The following is a 21,807-nucleotide window of genomic DNA, read 5'->3' as shown; positions in this document are numbered from 1 at the left end:
ACCTTTAATGAGAGTCAATAAAGTGAACACACCATGATCTTTCAGTCATGAATAACCACACCAATTTAGTTAAGTGTTAGGATATTTATTTCCCTACTGGTTACAATCTAAAGTAATTTCTGTTAATCTCATCAGCAATTCATCTCATTAGTAACTCTTCAGATATGCAAATAGAAATGCAATTAATCAATGCATAGAGAATATTCACTCAGTATTAACATATAATTATTAAGAAGCAACTTAGCAAAGTCTCAGTAGTGCATGGTTCAACAAAGCAAGAACTCAGTCATTTGTCTATTTGCGTCAGATTTTAGTGAACACCTTAAATAACCTCGTATTAGCATCAGCATGTTGGGCTTCATGCAAAACAATTTAGCAAACACAAATTTGGAAAACATCTAACTATGGCCTCTATCAAAGAGCAGTTGGTACCTAGAAAGAAAAGGCAAACAGACAATTAAAATTTTCATCAGATAGTTACCCATCCAACGGATCAGCAAACAGCGTCAGTCTTCGTCCTCGGGACATCAGTCATTTGCATCATCAGCAAAGAAAGGGCAGGGCAAAGTATCAGTATGGCATAGCTAAGGAACAAGAACTTCCCTCATATAGAGGAGAAGTAAGTATCAGGTAAGGAATAAGTAAAGGGTGGTTTAGAGTAACAGGGCGAACAAACGGCAAAGTCTCAAACTAAATGGCCTAAATGGCTCAGTAGAATGGCAAAGAATGGCTTGGAGTGGAATGTCCAATAAATGCCTGATTTCTCCTCGGGTCATGTGGTTAAATCAAAGCTGTCTAATTTACTCCTAATTCCTCAATGGATAATCATTGGTGCATCGCCATCTCTGTCCAATAATCTTCACCAGAGTTTTACACAAACCACAGTTCTCATGTCGTTGATTGGCCCATGTTATTGACGTTTTCATCGGTTGGAATGACAGGTAAGAAAAGTTACATTTTACGTTACAGTCAGTAGTTCCATTGTTTTCTCCTTCTACAGGCAGCCTTGCACCTGTTACAAATTACACTGTTGCATTCAGCAAGAATGTCTCCTTCAGCAAGTAGGGTCCCATGAGAAAGAATTTACTACAGCTACACACATCTCTAGCTTCTGGGAAAGTACAGTTTCATGTCCTTCAGGAAAATAGCACATTGCACGTTAGAAAAAGACAGTTTAATATGAGACCAGGCAGCTAGGCACAGACCTTCGCTAAACTAAGGCCTACTGCTTAATGAACAAACTCCTAATACATAACTCCAATTTTGATATGTTAATACAAATTAAAAACATTAGTACATAATTAATTCAGCATTAATAACTTTCATTAGTCTTCGTATACATTGGTAGCCACTCCCCGTGGGCACATTTCAAACGTGTGCATTATTTCTACGTTAACACATTTTTTATGCAGCTTCATTACACAATATATTGTAAGCTTTTCATGTTAATATTAATTTTAAAAGACACACTCCAGCAATCCCTCCTCTGATGACTCTTGTCATCACACAAATCTTCCCTACTAATTTTACATACTAAAATTCCCTCATATCAATCTCTTCCCTTCTTGGTTTCCCCTTTGATCTTGCCCTGAATAATTTTTCCCTTTGTTTTTCTTCCCTCCTCCTATTATTTTTTGCCATCTTAAATTTTATTCTTTTACTAATTTTACATGCCACCCATGATCCAAATAAGCAATCTATAACAATCAATATCCCCTGTATTATTTTAGACAATATCCCATGCCAAATGTTACTAATCCAATTTCCCACTGAAGCAAATCCTTTCCCAACCTTTTTCCAAACACCTGGTTCTTTCAAATCCTTCAAGTCCGTACTATCCCTAGTCAAGTTAGTAAGCATACTTCTAATCTCTTTACTATTATCTGGTATGTAAGCGCAACAATTACACCCATTGAGCAATCTACAAACTCTGCCATTTTTCACTAAAAGAATGTCTAAAGCAAGCCTGTTTTGAAGAGTCATAGCCCCCTCCGCAGCAAGTTCAGTATGCATCAGGAGTATAGCCCCTGAAAAGTTTGTCAGCATGTTATCCTCAATAGTAGACAACTTTTGAATCTTTATGGAGTTCATAATAACTCCCACTGAAGAAATTATCATCCCAAATATGTCTCCTACTACACCAGCAGCAGTCTCTTTCTTATGTCTAGTACGATGTAATTCAGACAATTTTGGTAACCTTTTCAAATCGTCAAGTTGATATATCTTTGGGAAAACTATCCCCAAATAACATGTCCCATACTATCCCTTTGGAAGACGGTAATAAGCATTAAGTCCACATATATAATAAATCCCGGGGATTGCTGGATCCTGTCCATTTAACATGAACGTCCATTTACTCTGAAACAAAAACACACGCTTACATTCACTCATTCCCACAAACACATTGTCATAGTATGATTTGGTCTTGGATATGCAAAGCTTTCCTACATGTAGTGCGTCTAAAGCTAACTTCCCTTGTTCTCTAATTGCACTATATCCGTCACTACTAGCAAAGGCCCGTTGCTGTAATCCTTTCTCTAGTTTACCCTTCAATGCCCTTCTTCTCTCTTCCGTGTGATCTAAAAAGCTTTTCTCTACAGGTGTAAGCAAACATGTCAAATTATTGTGGTGTGCATAAGATGTACTAATTGTTAATGTCGCCTGAAAGAATCCTTTAACTAACTTTATGCTATAGTACTTAGCTACCCCACTCACATCCTCTATGATAGGCACATTAGAAAACACAAGATCATGATTTGAGTAAAAATATTGAATCTCTTCCTGGTTATAGAATCTTGTTAGTAACAGACTACAACGTATCCCATATGTTAATGACAGTCTATGATAGGTATCCCCCTCTTGGACCGACACAGGAATCTGTGTACACACAAAACAATCTTTTGCATCCATTTTGTCAACATACTCACTCAGCAAGCGATAGAAAACATCAGTGGATAGTTCCCCTTTCGAGTTAGTTCCCTCATGCAAGTATCTTGTATCCAGCTCAAACCTCTCCCAGGCTGTTAGTGCAGTGGTAGTCTCAGGAATTGTAGCATTGTTAGTCCCCCTTTTATCCATTAGTGTCATACTCACAACCACGACCCTAATGAATATTTATTACATGAACCTTTTTGGCAAAAGTATTAGGTTCAAGTAAACTTAAAGTGTTGGGATTCAAGCCCACGGCTCCAGAGAGACTGGAGCCTAAATCTAGCCAGTTTAGCCTGCTCAGCCACGCTACCTCACATCTACAAGCTCACAACTATAGTAACTTGGCCAAACACTGTGGACACCCGCTGTGGTGACCTCGCTATGCAGGGTAACGCAGCATTCACCTACAGTTGAGCGAGTTACAGTTGAAAAGCAAAGTATAATAACTGTCTGCATATAATATATGTCTTTCCTTATTTATTCTTCTTCCCCATTGTATGTTTGCTCTCTGCTTTAGAAACGCGAGCTGTCATCACTGCAAGGAAACGTATCACACAGCGTTCTACTGTTTACACTCACTGAACTTTCAGCATCACAGTGACCCCTCTCGTCGCCTCTATAGTTAGACTTCAAGACAGCTGGTTTGTTTACCGATACAATTCTTGTCACCTTAGGTTGTGGTTTTTTAAAATAAGAAGGCTCGGTCCCACTGTCTGGCTACCCTTATATATATACGTCACCACTTTACATAGTCTCACCTCTCGCTATGTGGATCGTAGGTGCAGAAGGCAGAGAGTGAGACACTGATGCAGACAAAATACGTTTGTGAGTTGAAAAATACTGGCAGTGGAGGGATTTGAACCCACGCCTCCAAAGAGAGTGGAGCCTTAATCCAGCGCCTTAGACCGCTCAGCCACACTACCCTGTGCAAACCTGCTTCTGTAAGCTTTCTGAAGTGAGATGTTCTGTTGTATAGGGGAGTTGGAGAATAAGGGTGTATAGCCTGTGAAGTGATCCTAGGAAAGTCAACGCCAACAGCAGCAGGCACGTGATACATTCAGTAGGTCAGGATTGGCCCCGGGCCATGGGAGGTGTCAGGGAGCGCCAGTCCTGAGAGTCTGTAGGAAGACATCCCTTACATTGGCGTCCTGCACGCGCTGCTTCTCTTTCTTTAAGGATAAGGAATCAAACTATGTCCCTCAACTTACCAACCCTCCGCCTCAGGAAAGATTTTGTGATTCATGAGCAGAACCCAGCTGGCGCTGTTTACAGTAATGCCTAAGCACAGTACTCAACTGAGCGGTGTTTCCAAACTGAGCCGTTGTACTGCCGAAAATACCATGGGATATGTCATTTAACTTTCACATAAAATAGGGTTAACCCAGCCCTACCACATACTAAAAACTAAAGACAGAACAATAAACCGACGAGGATGGGATTCGAACCCACGCGTGCAGAGCACAATGGATTAGCAGTCCATCGCCTTAACCACTCAGCCACCTCGTCTTCAAAACACCATGTTTCAGGAGTACAAAATATGGTAGCCAAAATGTGTTCTATTAGGTGATAGTTGTCTAAACATAATAAAGAGCACATATTTACAGATTGTTATGGTAACTTGTTGTCTTCAGCTTTGCTCTATACGACCTTGTTGTCCATCGCTACTTCAGCTTGAATTTATATGTTAAATGTAATGTAATCATGAAAATTACACTTTCCAAACGTGTTCTATCCATATGTGATGTACTATCACACTACCCTCAAATGAGCTAAGATTGCTTTAATTCAGTTGTACGTGGATTTAAAGTGCAATATCATACAAATATTGTACTGGTATGGCGCTTTCGAGTCTCTAGGTGTCAGTTATTGGTGGTGTGCTTACATGTCAACATTAGGCAGCAAATAGTACACAGTTAAGGAAAACTGCCTTCCCATTTAATGTGCATTGTTCTGCAAAAAGTTTTAAGTAGGAGAAAGTAAAACTTAGTTTATAAAACCACCTAAACTGGGAGTATTGCCGCTACAGCTATGACACTTCAGTTTAAAAACGTACGTGCATCAACAAGAAATATTTTTGCGCTAAATAAATTGCTGTCCGACTACTCACGTAATGCATAAAACTGAGGCAGTCGTAATTACAATACATTGAAGTAATATTTTGGTAGTTTTTGTTGACGATGACTCCGCAGCAAGCGATCAGATTACTTTTTATTAGTGAAGGCGCGTCAGAGCCTTGATAAGTAAACTTACAAGGAGACACGCCTAGGTCGATGAACCTTTTAGACCAGGTTCGGGGACTTCCCAGTACGAGATGTCTTTTAGCATCGCAAATCAATAGATCAATATCTCAACAACAATCGCAATAACTAATCAGCATGCTAATCAATAACCTTTAATGAGAGTCAATAAAGTGAACACACCATGATCTTTCAGTCATGAATAACCACACCAATTTAGTTAAGTGTTAGGATATGTATTTCCCTACTGGTTACAATCTAAAGTCATTTCTGTTAATCTCATCAGCAATTCATCTCATTAGTAACTCTTCAGATTTGCAATTAGAAACGCAATTAATCAATGCATAGAGAATATTCACACAGTATTAACACATAATTATTAAGAAGCAACTTAGCAAAGTCTCAGTAGTGTATGGTTCAACAAAGCAAGAACTCAGTCATTTGTCTATTTGCGTCAGATTTTAGTGAACACCTTAAATAACCTCGTATTAGCATCAGCATGTTGGGCTTCATGCAAAACTATTTAGCAAACACAAATTTGGAAAACATCTAACTATGGCCTCTATCAAACAGCAGTTGGTACCTAGAAAGAAAAGGCAAACAGACAATTACAATTTTCATCAGATAGTTACCCATCCAACGGATCAGCAAACAGCGTCAGTCTTCGTTCTAGGGACATCAGTCGTTTGCATCATCAGCAAAGAAAGGACAGGGCAAAGTATCAGTGTGGCATAGCTAAGGAACAAGAACTTCCCTCATATAGAGGAGAAGTAAGTATCAGGTAAGGAATAAGTAAAGGGTGGTTTAGAGTAACAGGGCGAACAAACGGCAAAGTCTCAAACGAAATGGCCTAAATGGCTCAGTAGAATGGCAAAGAATGGCTTGGAATGGAATGTCCAATAAATGCCTGATTTCTCCTCGGGTCATGTGGTTAAATCAAAACTGTCTAATTTACTCCTAATTCCTCAATGGATAATCATTGGTGCATCGCCATCTCTGTCCAATAATCTTCACCAGAGTTTTACACAAACCACAGTTCTCATGTCGTTGATTGGCCCATGTTATTGATGTTTTCATCGGTTGGAATGTCAGGTAAGAAAAGTTACATTTTACGTTACAGTCAGTAGTTCCATTGTTTTCTCCTACTCCAGGCAGCCTTGCACCTGTTACAAATTACCCTGTTGCATTCAGCAAGAATGTCTCCTTGAGCAAGTAGGGTCCCATGAGAAAGAATTTACTACAGCTACACACATCTCTAGCTTCTGGGAAAGTACAGTTTCATGTCCTTCAGGAAAATAGCACATTGCACGTTAGAAAAAGACAGTTCAATATGAGACCAGGCAGCTAGGCACAGACCTTCGCTAAACTAAGGCCTACTGCTTAATGAACAAACTCCTAATACATAACTCCAATTTTGACATGTTAATACAAATTAAAAACATTAGTACATAATTAATTCAGCATTAATAACTTTCATTAGTCTTCGTATACATTGGTAGCCACTCCCCGTGGGCACATTTCAAACGTGTGCATTATTTCTACGTTAACACATTTTTTATGCAGCTTCATTACACAATATATTGTAAGCTTTTCATGTTAATATTAATTTTAAAAGACACACTCCAGCAATCCCTCCTCTGATGACTCTTGTCATCACACAAATCTTCCCTACTAATTTTACATACTAAAATTCCCTCATATCAATCTCTTCCCTTCTTGGTTTCCCCTTTGATCTTGCCCTGAATAATTTTTCCCTTTGTTTTTCTTCCCTCCTCCTATTATTTTTCGCCATCTTCAATTTTATTCTTTTACTAATTTTACATGCCACCCATGATCCAAATAAGCAATCTATAACAATCAATATCCCCTGTATTATTTTAGACAATATCCCATGCCAAATGTTACTAATCCAATTTCCCACTTAAGCAAATCCTTTCCCAACCTTTTTCCAAACACCTGGTTCTTTCAAATCCTTCAAGTCCGTACTATCCCTAGTCAAGTTAGTAAGCATACTTCTAATCTCATTACTATTATCTGGTATGTAAGCGCAACAATTACACCCATTGAGCAATCTACAAACTCTGCCATTTTTCTCTAAAAGAATGTCTAAAGCAAGCCTGTTTTGAAGAGTATTAGCCCCCTCCGCAGCAAGTTCAGTATCCATCAGGAGTATAGCCCCTGATAAGTTTGTCAGCATGTTATCCTCAATAGTAGACAACTTTTGAATCTTTATGGAGTTCATAATAACTCCCACTGAAGAAATTATCGTCCCAAATATGTCTCCTACTACACCAGCAGCAGTCTCTTTCTTATGTCTAGTACGATGTAATTCAGACAATTTTGGTAACCTTTTCAAATCGTGAAGTTGATATATCTTTGGGAAAACTATCCCCAAATAACATGTCCCATACTATCCCTTTGGAAGACGGTAATAAGCATTAAGTCCACATATATAATAAATCCCGGGGATTGCTGGATCCTGTCCATTTAACATGAACGTCCATTTACTCTGAAACAAAAACACACGCTTACATTCACTCATTCCCACAAACACATTGTCATAGTATGATTTGGTCTTGGATATGCAAAGCTTTCCTACATGTAGTGCGTCTAAAGCTAACTTCCCTTGTTCTCTAATTGCACTATAACCGTCACTACTAGCAAAGGCCCGTTGCTGTAATCCTTTCTCTAGTTTACCCTTCAATGCCCTTCTTCTCTCTTCCGTGTGATCTAAACAGCTTTTCTCTACAGGTGTAAGCAAACATGTCAAATTATTGTGGTGTGCATAAGATGTACTAATTGTTAATGTCGCCTGAAAGAATCCTTTAACTAACTTTATGCTATAGTACTTAGCTACCCCACTCACATCCTCTATGATAAGCATATTAGAAAACACAAGATCATGATTTGAGTAAAAATATTGAATCTCTTCCTGGTTATAGAATCTTGTTAGTAACAGACTACAACATATCCCATATGTTAATGACAGTCTATGATAGGTAACCCCCTCTTGTACCGAAACAGGAATCTGTGTACACACAAAACAATCTTTTGCATCCATTGTGTCAACATACTCACTCAGCAAGCGATAGAAAACATCAGTGGATAGTTCCCCTTTCGAGTTAGTTCCCTCATGCAAGTATCTTGTATCCAGCTCAAACCTCTCCCAGGCTGTTAGTGCAGTGGTAGTCTCAGGAATTGTAGCATTGTTAGTCTCACTTTTATCCATTAGTGTCATACTCACAACCACGACCCTAATGAATATTTATTACATGAACCTTTTTTGCAAAAGTATTTGGTTCAAGTAAACTTAAAGTGTTGGGATTCAATCCCACAGCTCCAGAGAGACTGGAGCCTAAATCTAGCCAGTTTAGCCTGCTCAGCCACGCTACCTCACATCTACAAGCTCACAACTATAGTAACTTGGCCAAACACTGTGGACACCCGCTGTGGTGACCTCGCTATGCAGGGTAACGCAGCATTCACCGACAGTTGAGCGAGTTACAGGTGAAAAGCAAAGTATAATAACTGTCTGCATATAATATATGTCTTTCCTTATTTATTCTTCTTCCCCATTGTATGTTTGCTCTCTGCTTTAGAAACGCGAGCTGTCATCACTGCAAGGAAACGTATCACACAGCGTTCTACTGTTTACACTCACTGAACTTTCAGCATCACAGTGACCCCTCTCGTCGCTTCTATAGTTAGACTTCAAGACAGCTGGTTTGTTTACCGATACAATTCTTGTCTCCTTAGGTTGTGGTTTTTTAAAATAAGAAGGCTCGGTCCCACTGTCTGGCTACCCTTATATATATACGTCACCACTTTACATAGTCTCACCTCTCGCTATGTGGATCGTAGGTGCAGAAGGCAGAGAGTGAGACACTGATGCAGACAAAATACGTTTGTGAGTTGAGAAATACTGGCAGCGGTGGGATTCGAACCCACGCCTCCAAAGAGACTGGAGCCTTAATCCAGCGCCTTAGACCACTCGGCCACACTACCCTGTGCAAACCTGTTTCTGTAAGCTTTCTGAAGTGAGATGTTCTGTTGTATAGGGGAGTTGGAGAATAAGGGTGTATAGCCTGTGAAGTGATCCTAGGAAAGTCAACGCCAACAGCAGCAGGTACGTGATACATTCAGTAGGTCAGGATTGGCCCCGGGCCATGGGAGGTGTCAGGGAGCGCCAGTCCTGAGAGTCCGTAGGAAGACAACCCTTACATTGGCGTCCCGCACGCGCTGCTTCTCTTTCTTTAAGGATAAGGAATCAAACTATCTACGTCCCTCAACTTACCAACCCTCCACCTCAGGAAAGATTTTGTGATTCATGAGCAGAACCCGGCTGGCGCTGTTTACAGTAATGCCTAAGCACAGTACTCAACTGAGCGGTGTTTCCAAACTGAGCCGTTGTACTGCCGGAAATACCATGGGATATGTAATTTAACTTTCACATTAAAAATGGGGTTAACCCAGCCCTACCACATACTAAAAACTAAAGATGGAGCAATAAACCGACGAGGATGGGATTCGAACCCACGCGTGCAGAGAACAATGGATTAGCAGTCCATCGCCTTAACCACTCGGCCACCTCGTCTTCAAAACACCATGTTTCAGGAGTACAAAATATGGTAGCCAAAATGTGTTCTATTAGGTGATAGTTGTCTAAACATAATAAAGAGCATATATTTACAGATTGTTATGGTAACTTGTTGTCTTCAGCTTTGCTCTATACGACCTTGTTGTCCATCCCTACTTCAGCTTGAATTTATATATTAAATGTAATGTAATCATGAAAATTACACTTTCCAAACGTGTTCTATCCATATGTGATGTACTATCACACTACCCTCAAAAGAGCTAAGATTGCTTTAATTCAGTTGTACGTGGATTTTAAGTGCAATATCATACAAATATTGTACTGGTATGGCGCTTTCGAGTCTCTAGGTGTCAGTTATTGGTGGTGTGCTTACATGTCAACATTAGGCAGCAAATAGTACACAATTAAGGAAAACTGCCTTCCCATTTATTGTGCATTGTTCTGCAAAAAGTTTTAAGTAGGAGAAAGTAAAACTTAGTTTATAAAACCACCTAAACTGGGAGTATTGCCGCTACAGCTATGACACTTCAGTTTAAAAACGTACGTGCATCAACAAGAAATATTTTTGCGCTAAATAAATTGCTGTCCGACTACTCACGTAATGCATAAAACTGAGGCAGTCGTAATTACAATACATTGAAGTAATATTTTGGTAGTTTTTGTTGACGATGACTCCGCAGCAAGCAATCAGATTACTTTTTATTAGTGAAGGCGCGTCAGAGCCTTGATAAGTAAACTTACAAGGAGACACGCCTAGGTCCATGAACCTTTTAGACCAGGTTCGGGGACTTCCCAGTACGAGATGTCTTTTAGCATCGCAAATCAATAGATCAATATCTCAACAACAATCGCAATAACTAATCAGCATGCTAATCAATAACCTTTAATGAGAGTCAATAAAGTGAACACACCATGATCTTTCAGTCATGAATAACCACACCAATTTAGTTAAGTGTTAGGATATGTATTTCCCTACTGGTTACAATCTAAAGTCATTTCTGTTAATCTCATCAGCAATTCATCTCATTAGTAACTCTTCAGATTTGCAATTAGAAACGCAATTAATCAATGCATAGAGAATATTCACTCAGTATTAACACATAATTATTAAGAAGCAACTTAGCAAAGTCTCAGTAGTGCATGGTTCAACAAAGCAAGAACTCAGTCATTTTTCTATTTGCGTCAGATTTTAGTGAACACCTTAAATAACCTCGTATTAGCATCAGCATGTTGGGCTTCATGCAAAACTATTTAGCAAACACAAATTTGGAAAACATCTAACTATGGCCTCTATCAAAGAGCAGTTGGTACCTAGAAAGAAAAGGCAAACAGACAATTACAATTTTCATCAGATAGTTACCCATCCAACGGATCAGCAAACAGCGTCAGTCTTCGTTCTCGGGACATCAGTCGTTTGCATCATCAGCAAAGAAAGGACAGGGCAAAGTATCAGTATGGCATAGCTAAGGAACAAGAACTTCCCTCATATAGAGGAGAAGTAAGTATCAGGTAAGGAATAAGTAAAGGGTGGTTTAGAGTAACAGGGCGAACAAACGGCAAAGTCTCAAACGAAATGGCCTAAATGGCTCAGTAGAATGGCAAAGAATGGCTTGGAGTGGAATGTCCAATAAATGCCTGATTTCTCCTCGGGTCATGTGGTTAAATCAAAACTGTCTAATTTACTCCTAATTCCTCAATGGATAATCATTGGTGCATCGCCATCTCTGTCCAATAATCTTCACCAGAGTTTTACACAAACCACAGTTCTCATGTCGTTGATTGGCCCATGTTATTGACGTTTTCATCGGTTGGAATGTCAGGTAAGAAAAGTTACATTTTACGCTACAGTCAGTAGTTCCATTGTTTTCTCCTACTCCAGGCAGCCTTTCACCAGTTACAAATTACCCTGTTGCATTCAGCAAGAATGTCTCCTTGAGCAAGTAGGGTCCCATGAGAAAGAATTTACTACAGCTACACACATCTCTAGCTTCTGGGAAAGTACAGTTTCATGTCCTTCAGGAAAATAGCACATTGCACGTTAGAAAAAGACAGTTTAATATGAGACCAGGCAGCTAGGCACAGACCTTCGCTAAACTAAGGCCTACTGCTTAATGAACAAACTCCTAATACATAACTCCAATTTTGATATGTTAATACAAATTAAAAACATTAGTACATAATTAATTCAGCATTAATAACTTTCATTAGTCTTCGTATACATTGGTAGCCACTCCCTGTGTGCACATTTCAAACGTGTGCATTATTTCTACGTTAACACATTTTTTATGCAGCTTCATTACACAATATATTGTAAGCTTTTCATGTTAATATTAATTTTAAAAGACACACTCCAGCAATCCCTCCTCTGATGACTCTTGTCATCACACAAATCTTCCCTACTAATTTTACATACTAAAATTCCCTCATATCAATCTCTTCCCTTCTTGGTTTCCCCTTTGATCTTGCCCTGAATAATTTTTCCCTTTGTTTTTCTTCCCTCGTCCTATTATTTTTCACCATCTTCAATTTTATTCTTTTACTAATTTTACATGCCACCCATGATCCAAATAAGCAATCTATAACAATCAATATCCCCTGTATTATTTTAGACAATATCCCATGCCAAATGTTACTAATCCAATTTCCCACTGAAGCAAATCCTTTCCCAACCTTTTTCCAAACACCTGGTTCTTTCAAATCCTTCAAGTCCGTACTATCCCTAGTCCAGTTAGTAAGCATACTTCTAATCTCATTACTATTATCTGGTATGTAAGCGCAACAATTACACCCATTGAGCAATCTACAAACTCTGCCATTTTTCACTAAAAGAATGTCTAAAGCAAGCCTGTTTTGAAGAGTCATAGCCCCCTCCGCAGCAAGTTCAGTATCCATCAGGAGTATAGCCCCTGAAAAGTGTGTCAGCATGTTATCCTCAATAGTAGACAACTTTTGAATCTTTATGGAGTTCATAATAACTCCCACTGAAGAAATTATCGTCCCAAATATGTCTCCTACTACACCAGCTGCAGTCTCTTTCTTATGTCTTGTACGATGTAATTCAGACAATTTTGGTAACCTTTTCAAATCGTCAAGTTGATATATCTTTGGGAAAACTATCCCCAAATAACATGTCCCATACTATCCCTTTGGAAGACGGTAATAAGCATTAAGTCCACATATATAATAAATCCCGGGGATTGCTGGATCCTGTCCATTTAACATGAACGTCCATTTACTCTGAAACAAAAACACACGCTTACATTCACTCATTCCCACAAACACATTGTCATAGTATGATTTGGTCTTGGATATGCAAAGCTTTCCTACATGTAGTGCGTCTAAAGCTAACTTCCCTTGTTCTCTAATTGCACTATAACCGTCACTACTAGCAAAGGCCCGTTGCTGTAATCCTTTCTCTAGTTTACCCTTCAATGCCCTTCTTCTCTCTTCCGTGTGATCTAAAAAGCTTTTCTCTACAGGTGTAAGCAAACATGTCAAATTATTGTGGTGTGCATAAGATGTACTAATTGTTAATGTCGCCTGAAAGAATCCTTTAACTAACTTTATGCTATAGTACTTAGCTACCCCACTCACATCCTCTATGATAGGCACATTAGAAAACACAAGATCATGATTTGAGTAAAAATATTGAATCTCTTCCTGGTTATAGAATCTTGTTAGTAACAGACTACAACGTATCCCATATGTTAATGACAGTCTATGATAGGTAACCCCCTCTTGTACCGAAACAGGAATCTGTGTACACACAAAACAATCTTTTGCATCCATTGTGTCAACATACTCACTCAGCAAGCGATAGAAAACATCAGTGGATAGTTCCCCTTTCGAGTTAGTTCCCTCATGCAAGTATCTTGTATCCAGCTCAAACCTCTCCCAGGCTGTTAGTGCAGTGGTAGTCTCAGGAATTGTAGCATTGTTAGTCCCACTTTTATCCATTAGTGTCATACTCACAACCACGACCCTAATGAATATTTATTACATGAACCTTTTTTGCAAAAGTATTTGGTTCAAGTAAACTTAAAGTGTTGGGATTCAAGCCCTCGGCTCCAGAGAGACTGGAGCCTAAATCTAGCCAGTTTAGCCTGCTCAGCCACGCTACCTCACATCTACAAGCTCACAACTATAGTAACTTGGCCAAACACTGTGGACACCCGCTGTGGTGACCTGGCTATGCAGGGTAACGCAGCATTCACCGACAGTTGAGCGAGTTACAGGTGAAAAGCAAAGAATAATAACTGTCTGCATATAATATATGTTTTTCCTTATTTATTCTTCTTCCCCATTGTATGTTTGCTCTCTGCTTTAGAAACGCGAGCTGTCATCACTGCAAGGAAACGTATCACACAGCGTTCTACTGTTTATACTCACTGAACTTTCAGCATCACAGTGACCCCTCTCGTCGCCTCTATAGTTAGACTTCAAGACAGCTGGTTTGTTTACCGATACAATTCTTGTCACCTTAGGTTGTGGTTTTTTAAAATAAGAAGGCTCGGTCCCACTGTCTGGCTACCCTTATATATATACGTCACCACTTTACATAGTCTCACCTCTCGCTATGTGGATCGTAGGTGCAGAAGGCAGAGAGTGAGACACTGATGCAGACAAAATACGTTGGTGAGTTGAAAAATACTGGCAGCGGTGGGATTCGAACCCACGCCTCCAAAGAGACTGGAGCCTTAATCCAGCGCCTTAGACCGCTCCGCCACACTACCCTGTGCAAACCTGTTTCTGTAAGCTTTCTGAAGTGAGATGTTCTGTTGTATAGCGGAGTTGGAGAATAAGGGTGTACAGCCTGTGAAGTGATCCTAGGAAAGTCAACGCCAGCAGCAGCAGGCACGTGATACATTCAGTAGGTCAGGATTGGCCCCGGGCCATGGGAGGTGTCAGGGAGCGCCAGTCCTGAGAGTCCGTAGGAAGACAACCCTTACACTGGCGTCCCACACGCGCTGCTTCTCTTTCTTTAAGGATAAGGAATCAAACTATCTACGTCCCTCAACTTACCAACCCTCCGCCTCAGGAAAGATTTTGTGATTCATGAGCAGAACCCGGCTGGCGCTGTTTACAGTAATGCCTAAGCACAGTACTCAACTGAGCGGTGTTTCCAAACTGAGCCGTTGTACTGCCGGAAATACCATGGGATATGTCATTTAGCTTTCACATAAAATAGGGTTAACCCAGCCCTACCACATACTAAAATCTAAAGACGGAACAATAAAACGACGAGGATGGGATTCGAACCCACGCGCGCAGAGCACGATGGATTAGCAGTCCATCGCCTTAACCACTCGGCCACCTCGTCTTCAAAACACCATGTTTCAGGAGTACAAAATATGGTAGCCAAAATGTGTTCTATTAGGTGATAGTTGTCTAAACATAATTAAGAGCATATATTGACAGATTGTTATGGTAACTTGTTGTCTTCAGCTTTGCTCTATGCGACCTTGTTGTCCATCCCTACTTCAGCTTGAATTTATATGTTAAACGTAATGTAGTCATGAAAATTACATTTTCCAAACGTGTTCTATCCATATGTGATGTACTATCACACTACCCTCAAGTGAGCTAAGATTGCTTTAATTCATTTGTATGTGGATTTAAAGTGCAATATCATACAAATATTGTACTGGTATGGCGCTTTCGAGTCTCTAGGTGTCAGTTATTGGTGGTGTGCTTACATGTCAACATTAGGCTGCAAATAGTACACAATTAAGGAAAACTGCCTTCCCATTTAATGTGCATTGTTCTGCAAAAAGTTTTAAGTAGGAGAAAGTAAAACTTAGTTTATAAAACCACCTAAACTGGGAGTATTGCCGCTACAGCTATGACACTTCAGTTTAAAAACGTACGTGCATCAACAAGAAATATTTTTGCGCTAAATAAATTGCTGTCCGACTACTCACGTAATGCATAAAACTGAGGCAGTCGTAATTACAATACATTGAAGTAATATTTTGGTAGTTTTTGTTGACGATGACTCCGCAGCAAGCGATCAGATTACTTTTTATTAGTGAAGGCGCGTCAGAGCCTTGATATTAAACTTACAAGGAGACACGCCTTGTTACACCGCAGCGCTCGCTGCGGCCGCGGGCTCAGGTTGCCGCGGCGCGGCACGTTCATTTTGCCGCGGCCGACGCCCGGGCCGCGGTAGACGCCGAGGCAGACACCCAGGTCGCGGGGGTCGCCGCGGCTCCGGCGAGGGCCATAAAGGCTCCAGGGAGCCGGTCTGGGGGTCACGGCGCTCGCCGCTCCCCCTTTTTTAAGTTCTGCCTTAAAGGCAGACGCGGCAGAGCCTGAAACCCCGAGGGGGTTTCAGGCATGGCCGCACACAGCGCATTATGCGCTTAACATTTATTTCTCTTGCATGTATTCACCTGCCCACCACCACTTACCGATGTTCCTAGGACAAACCGAACCCTTACACTGGGGGTTCTTTATACTTGCCTTTTTTCTCTTCCCAGCATGCTTACCACTTCCTCTCTACCCAGCATGCATTGTCTAACACACATACCTAATTCATTACTGTTTTCTTTTCCCCAATCCAAGATGGCGGTGTTCTACTTCCTGTTTCCTGTTTCCTGTCCAGGGGTATTTAAGGGGATTCCAACTGCCTGTTCATTGCGTTGCAACACTCCTTGGTGATAGTCACGCTCCTATTTGATATCCTTCTGCGAATCCTGTCTGTTCCTGATTTGCTTTGTTTTCCTGCCTTCCTGAACTGCGGTCCTAATACCCTGGTGTCCTCCTTTCGTTTCAGTGAGTTCCTGTTGAGGTTTTTTACCCTACTGGGGTTTTTCCTCTGGGACTCCTTCTGGAGGGCACGGACTGTAGTGGTTCGCTCATACCAAACAGCACCGTGGCTACCGGAAGGGGTCGCCCCTACCTCGGCCAGAGCAGAACCCGTTGGAACAAGGACCGTTCCCCTACGCCTCTCCGCTGCGAGGGTAAGACCGTTGAGAACCGCGACAGATTGCAACGCCCACAATTCCTGTTGCAGTCCGGAACTATGGATAACCCAGTGGTAAACACGGAACCTACTAACCAGGACCTGCTGGCGACGATACAACAACAGGCTCAAGAACTCCAGCAATTACGTACTGAGAATACTGTTTATCGACAAACCTTTGCCTCCAGGACCACAGATGTCCCTGCAGTAGCCGCCTCTACACCTCGATTTTCCGGGGATCCCACCACATTAAAAGAATTCCTGGATGCCTTAACGGTGTACTTTGCCTTTCGCCCCTCGCAATTTGTACAAGATAAGACCAAGGTGGGGTATTTGATTAGTGCCTTATCAGGACCAGCCTTGGCCTGGGCCACACCTCTAGTAACCAGAAACGATCCCTGTCTATCTAATTATTCCACCTTTATCACTACTTTTAAACAGATGTTTGAACGCCCTGGACTCGAGGCGTCAGCAGAAGAGGCTCTTTGCGAAGTCCAACAAGGGAGTCAGGATGTATTACAATACATCACCCGTTTCAGACAATTAGCTGCAGAAACAACCTGGGTGGAACGTACCTTGGTGACACTCTTCCGTAGAGGTCTAAGAGAGGACATCAAAGATGAACTAGTACATTCTGCCAGGATAGAAAACCTCAAAGGGTTGATGGACCAAGCACTAACTATAGAGTATCGGTTAAATGAACGACGAATGGAGAAAAAGAAGAGTCGTTTGCCTTTTCACTCAGTACCATCTCGTCCCTTCGCCCATCGTTCCGAGGAAGCCCGCCCTGAATCCAAAGGGAATACCGAGGAAGAGCCCATGCAGATTGACACAGCTCGCGGACCTCTATCCGCCAGCGAAAGGGAACATAGACGAAGGAAGGGGCTTGCCTATATTGTGGTGCAGCTGGTCACCTAATTCGCGCCTGCCCCATTCGTCCAACCAAGCCCTTGGGAAACGCCAACTCCCGTCCCCAGTTAGAAGGGTGAGGACGGGATATCGTGATATACCTTCTATTTGCTCTTCCAGGGAGGAAGGAACTGCTCTTTTTCTCTTACCAGTTATCCTCCATTTAACTGATGGCCGCGAAGCAAGAACTTTGGCTTTATTGGATTGCGGAGCCAGTGGCCTATATTTAGATGAAACCTGGGCCAAAGAACAACAAATAACACAAATACCCAAAGAAATACCAGAACAGGTAGATACTGTTGATGGGTCACTCTTGGCCTCTGGACCGGTACAATACACCACCCCTACTTTCTGTTTACAGTTCGGTAAACATCAGGAAATTCTCTCGTTTGACTTAATCTCATCACCACACCATGTCATGATCCTGGGAATTCCATGGCTTACACGGCACAATCCTTACATCAACTGGGAAACAAAAACCATTTTGTTATCCTCCCATTTTTGTCAACACCATTGCTATCCGGCCGGGGATTATTGGTCCCCAAAAAGTCTCTCAACAGCACCTGCCCAGGTGGGAGGATCCATTAATGTTCTACAGGGAGTTCCCAGACAGTATCAGGACTATATCGATGTATTCCAGAAGCCAGAAAGACCTGAATTGCCACCCCACAGAGAATACGACTGTGCCATTTCTTTAGAGCCAGACACTGTAGTTCCTTTTGGGCGGATGTACTCCCTCACCGAACCAGAGAAACAAATTCTGAAGAAGTCCCTAGATGAGAGTCTACAAAGTGGGTTAATAACTCCCTCCTCTTCACCCGCCGGGGCTCCTCTTTTCTTTGTACCAAAGAAAACCAAAGACCTGCGTCCCTGTATCGACTTCAGAGGGTTAAACAGGATCACTATCAAAGACCGGTATCCGCTACCCCTCATCAAAGACATCTTAGAAGCAGTCAGAGGAGCCAAGAGGTTCACTAAGCTGGATCTGCGAGGAGCCTATCATCTGCTAAGAGTCAGAGAAGGTGATGAGTGGAAGACCGCCTTTAGAACACCTTTTGGTCACTACGAATACAGAGTAATGCCCTTCGGACTCACTAATGCCCCGTCCATCTTTCAAAGATTCATGGATTCTATCTTTTCTGATCTTTTGCAACAAACAGTGGTAGTGTATCTTGACGATATCCTAATTTATTCGGTTCATCCAGAGGAACATTCCAAACACGTCCGCCAAGTCTTAGAAAGACTCCGACAACATCATTTGTTCTGTAAGCCTGAAAAATGCGAATTTGATCAGATAGAAGTGAAATATTTGGGATACTGTATAGACCAAACCGGAATTGCCATGGACTCAGACAAAGTACAGGCTATATTGAACTGGCCATCTCCTTCTTCCATCAAGGAGACTCAATGTTTTCTGGGACTAGCCAACTTCTACCGGCAGTTCATAGCAGACTTTGCCCAGAGAACCAGCTTCATTACTCAAACCCTCAAAAAGGAACACCTAAAGAAAGGTTTTTGTTGGACACCAGGCGCTGAGTCAGCTTTTCAGGACTTAAAGAAAGCCTTTAGTCAAGCCCCTATTCTTCGACACCCAGACACTAGCAAACAATTCATTGTTGTCACAGACGCCTCAGAAAGAGCCATTGGGGCTGCCTTGTTACAAAGACAAGACGATGATGACCTAGAACACCCTGTATTCTATCTATCCCACATTCTATCTGATTCTGAGCGAAACTATTCCGTGCTAGAATGCGAATTACTCGCCTTAAAGGTCGCGTGCACTGAATGGAGACACTTTTTGATGGGATCAAAGGAGCCCTTCGAAGCCCGGACCGATCATAGAAATCTACAGTGTTTAAGAAATTTCCAGTGCCAAAATAGCCGGCAAGCTCGATGGGCCTTCTTCTTCAGCCAGTATGATTTCTATATCACCTACATCCCTGGTTCTCAGAACATCCTGGCGGATGCCCTGTCCCGACGTTATCCTGGGTGCGGTGATTCCGCGGTTCAAAACTTATTCGACAACAATAAAATCATAGGGGTAGCACAGACCTTTTTAGATCAAGTTAAGTCTGAATATGCCCGTCTACACGAAACAGAACTAAAGAGGTTACGTCCACAGCTGCACATAGATCATGACTACTATTATCATGATAAGGCCCTGTTTTTACCCACTAAAACAGTGCAAATCGAAGCCTTACACATGTGCCATGATTCTCCTATTGCGGGTCATCGAGGAGTGAAAGCGACTCAAGATCTTTTGCTTCGCTCTTTCTGGTGGCCAACTCTCAAGGCTGACACTGAGGCATATGTGTTATCCTGTCCTACATGTGCTCAAGCCAAGACACCCCGAACCAGACCTGTGGGCTTACTCCGCCCATTACCTGTTCCCCCAGGCCCATGGCTTACCATATCCACCGATTTTATGTGCGCCTTACCTTCCTCAATGGGAAACCACGTCATAATGGTAACTGTGGACTCCTTCACCAAGATGGCCCACTTCACGGCCTTGAGAAAGTTACCCACGGCAAAGGAGTTAAGTCAGGTCTTTACTCAAGAAATGTTCAGGCTACATGGGCTACCCCAAGTTATTATATCAGACAGAGGTCCCCAATATATCTCCCGTTTCTGGAACCAATTTTGCAAGATCTTGGGGATCCAGGTGGCCTTGTCATCCGGGTTCCACCCTCAAACCAATGGACAAACAGAACGACTCAATCAGGGTCTCGAGCAGTACTTACGTAGCTTCTGTAACGCTACACAAAGTAATTGGGCTCCCTACTTACCGCTTGCAGAATTCTCCTATAATAACTCTCTACACAGTGCCTCTAAAGTCTCTCCTTTCTATGGCTCCTATGGTTTCCATCCCAGGGCCTTCCCAACTCCCCTGAGAGACAACTCCAACCTTCCCGCCATCTCCTCTTTCGTTCGACAGCTACGGGGTATACAGCGAATTATCCATTCTAACCTTGTGTCCACCAAGTCCCGCATGAAGACAATAGCAGATAGGAGACGCTGTGCGGCTCCTCTATATCAAGTCCATGATAAGGTCTGGCTCTCCTCTAGATTCCTACCTCTCCGACTCACCCAAAACAAATTCAAGCCCCGCTTTTATGGTCCCTTTCTCATTCTCAAGAAGATCAACCCAGTGTCCATGCGTCTTCGCCTACCTCGGACATGGAAGATCCACCCAGTATTCCATGTCTCGCAACTGAAACCTTACCGTCCTGATCTCTTTCATAGGCAGTTGCCCTGTCCCCCTCCTTTGTTGGTTGACAATGTGCCTGAATACGAAGTGCAGGAGGTCTGTGACTCTCGATTTTTCCATGGGCGCCTCCAATACCTTATTCATTGGAAGGGGTACCCTTTGAGTGAGTGTTCCTGGGAGGATGCCTCTTCAGTCCATGCTCCTCTTTTAATCCGCCGCTTTTTTCGGCTCTTCCCTCACAAACCCGGGGCCTCGGGGAGGGGGCATACTGTAACACCGCAGCGCTCGCTGCGGCCGCGGGCTCAGGTTGCCGCGGCGCGGCACGTTAATTTTGCCGCGGCCGACGCCCGGGCCGCTGTAGACGCCGAGGCAGACACCCAGGTCGCGGGGGTCGCCGCGGCTCCGGCGAGGGCCATAAAGGCTCCAGGGAGCCGGTCTGGGGGTCACGGCGCTCGCCGCTCCCCCTTTTTTAAGTTCTGCCTTAAAGGCAGACGCGGCAGAGCCTGAAACCCCGAGGGGGTTTCAGGCATGGCCGCACACAGCGCATTATGCGCTTAACATTTATTTCTCTTGCATGTATTCACCTGCCCACCACCACTTACCGATGTTCCTAGGACAAACCGAACCCTTACACTGGGGGTTCTTTATACTTGCCTTTTTTCTCTTCCCAGCATGCTTACCACTTCCTCTCTACCCAGCATGCATTGTCTAACACACATACCTAATTCATTATTGTTTTCTTTTCCCCAATCCAAGATGGCGGTGTTCTACTTCCTGTTTCCTGTTTCCTGTCCAGGGGTATTTAAGGGGATTCCAACTGCCTGTTCATTGCGTTGCAACACTCCTTGGTGATAGTCACGCTCCTATTTGATATCCTTCTGCGAATCCTGTCTGTTCCTGATTTGCTTTGTTTTCCTGCCTTCCTGAACTGCGGTCCTAATACCCTGGTGTCCTCCTTTCG

The 21,807-nt window shown here is 42.4% G+C and overlaps 5 non-coding genes across 5 annotated transcripts; all 5 read right to left on the bottom strand.

Moving 5' to 3' along the window:
* Window positions 1-4,355: 4,355 nt before the first annotated feature.
* Window positions 4,356-4,437, bottom strand: TRNAS-GCU (transfer RNA serine (anticodon GCU)). The gene has a single exon. It is a non-coding gene; the product is annotated as a tRNA-Ser (tRNA).
* Window positions 4,438-9,091: 4,654 nt separating this feature from the next.
* TRNAL-AAG (transfer RNA leucine (anticodon AAG)) lies at window positions 9,092-9,173 on the bottom strand. The gene has a single exon. It is a non-coding gene; the product is annotated as a tRNA-Leu (tRNA).
* Window positions 9,174-9,680: 507 nt separating this feature from the next.
* TRNAS-GCU (transfer RNA serine (anticodon GCU)) lies at window positions 9,681-9,762 on the bottom strand. The gene has a single exon. It is a non-coding gene; the product is annotated as a tRNA-Ser (tRNA).
* Window positions 9,763-14,416: 4,654 nt separating this feature from the next.
* TRNAL-AAG (transfer RNA leucine (anticodon AAG)) lies at window positions 14,417-14,498 on the bottom strand. The gene has a single exon. It is a non-coding gene; the product is annotated as a tRNA-Leu (tRNA).
* A 505-nt stretch (window positions 14,499-15,003) lies between these two features.
* TRNAS-GCU (transfer RNA serine (anticodon GCU)) lies at window positions 15,004-15,085 on the bottom strand. Its single transcript has one exon. It is a non-coding gene; the product is annotated as a tRNA-Ser (tRNA).
* Window positions 15,086-21,807: the final 6,722 nt, after the last annotated feature.

The sequence above is a fragment of the Pleurodeles waltl genome, chromosome 12, assembly GCF_031143425.1.
Source record: "Pleurodeles waltl isolate 20211129_DDA chromosome 12, aPleWal1.hap1.20221129, whole genome shotgun sequence".
Taxonomy (NCBI): domain Eukaryota; kingdom Metazoa; phylum Chordata; class Amphibia; order Caudata; family Salamandridae; genus Pleurodeles; species Pleurodeles waltl.
The sequence above is the reverse complement of the archived record's forward strand: the minus strand, read 5'-3'. Positions and strand labels throughout refer to the sequence as shown.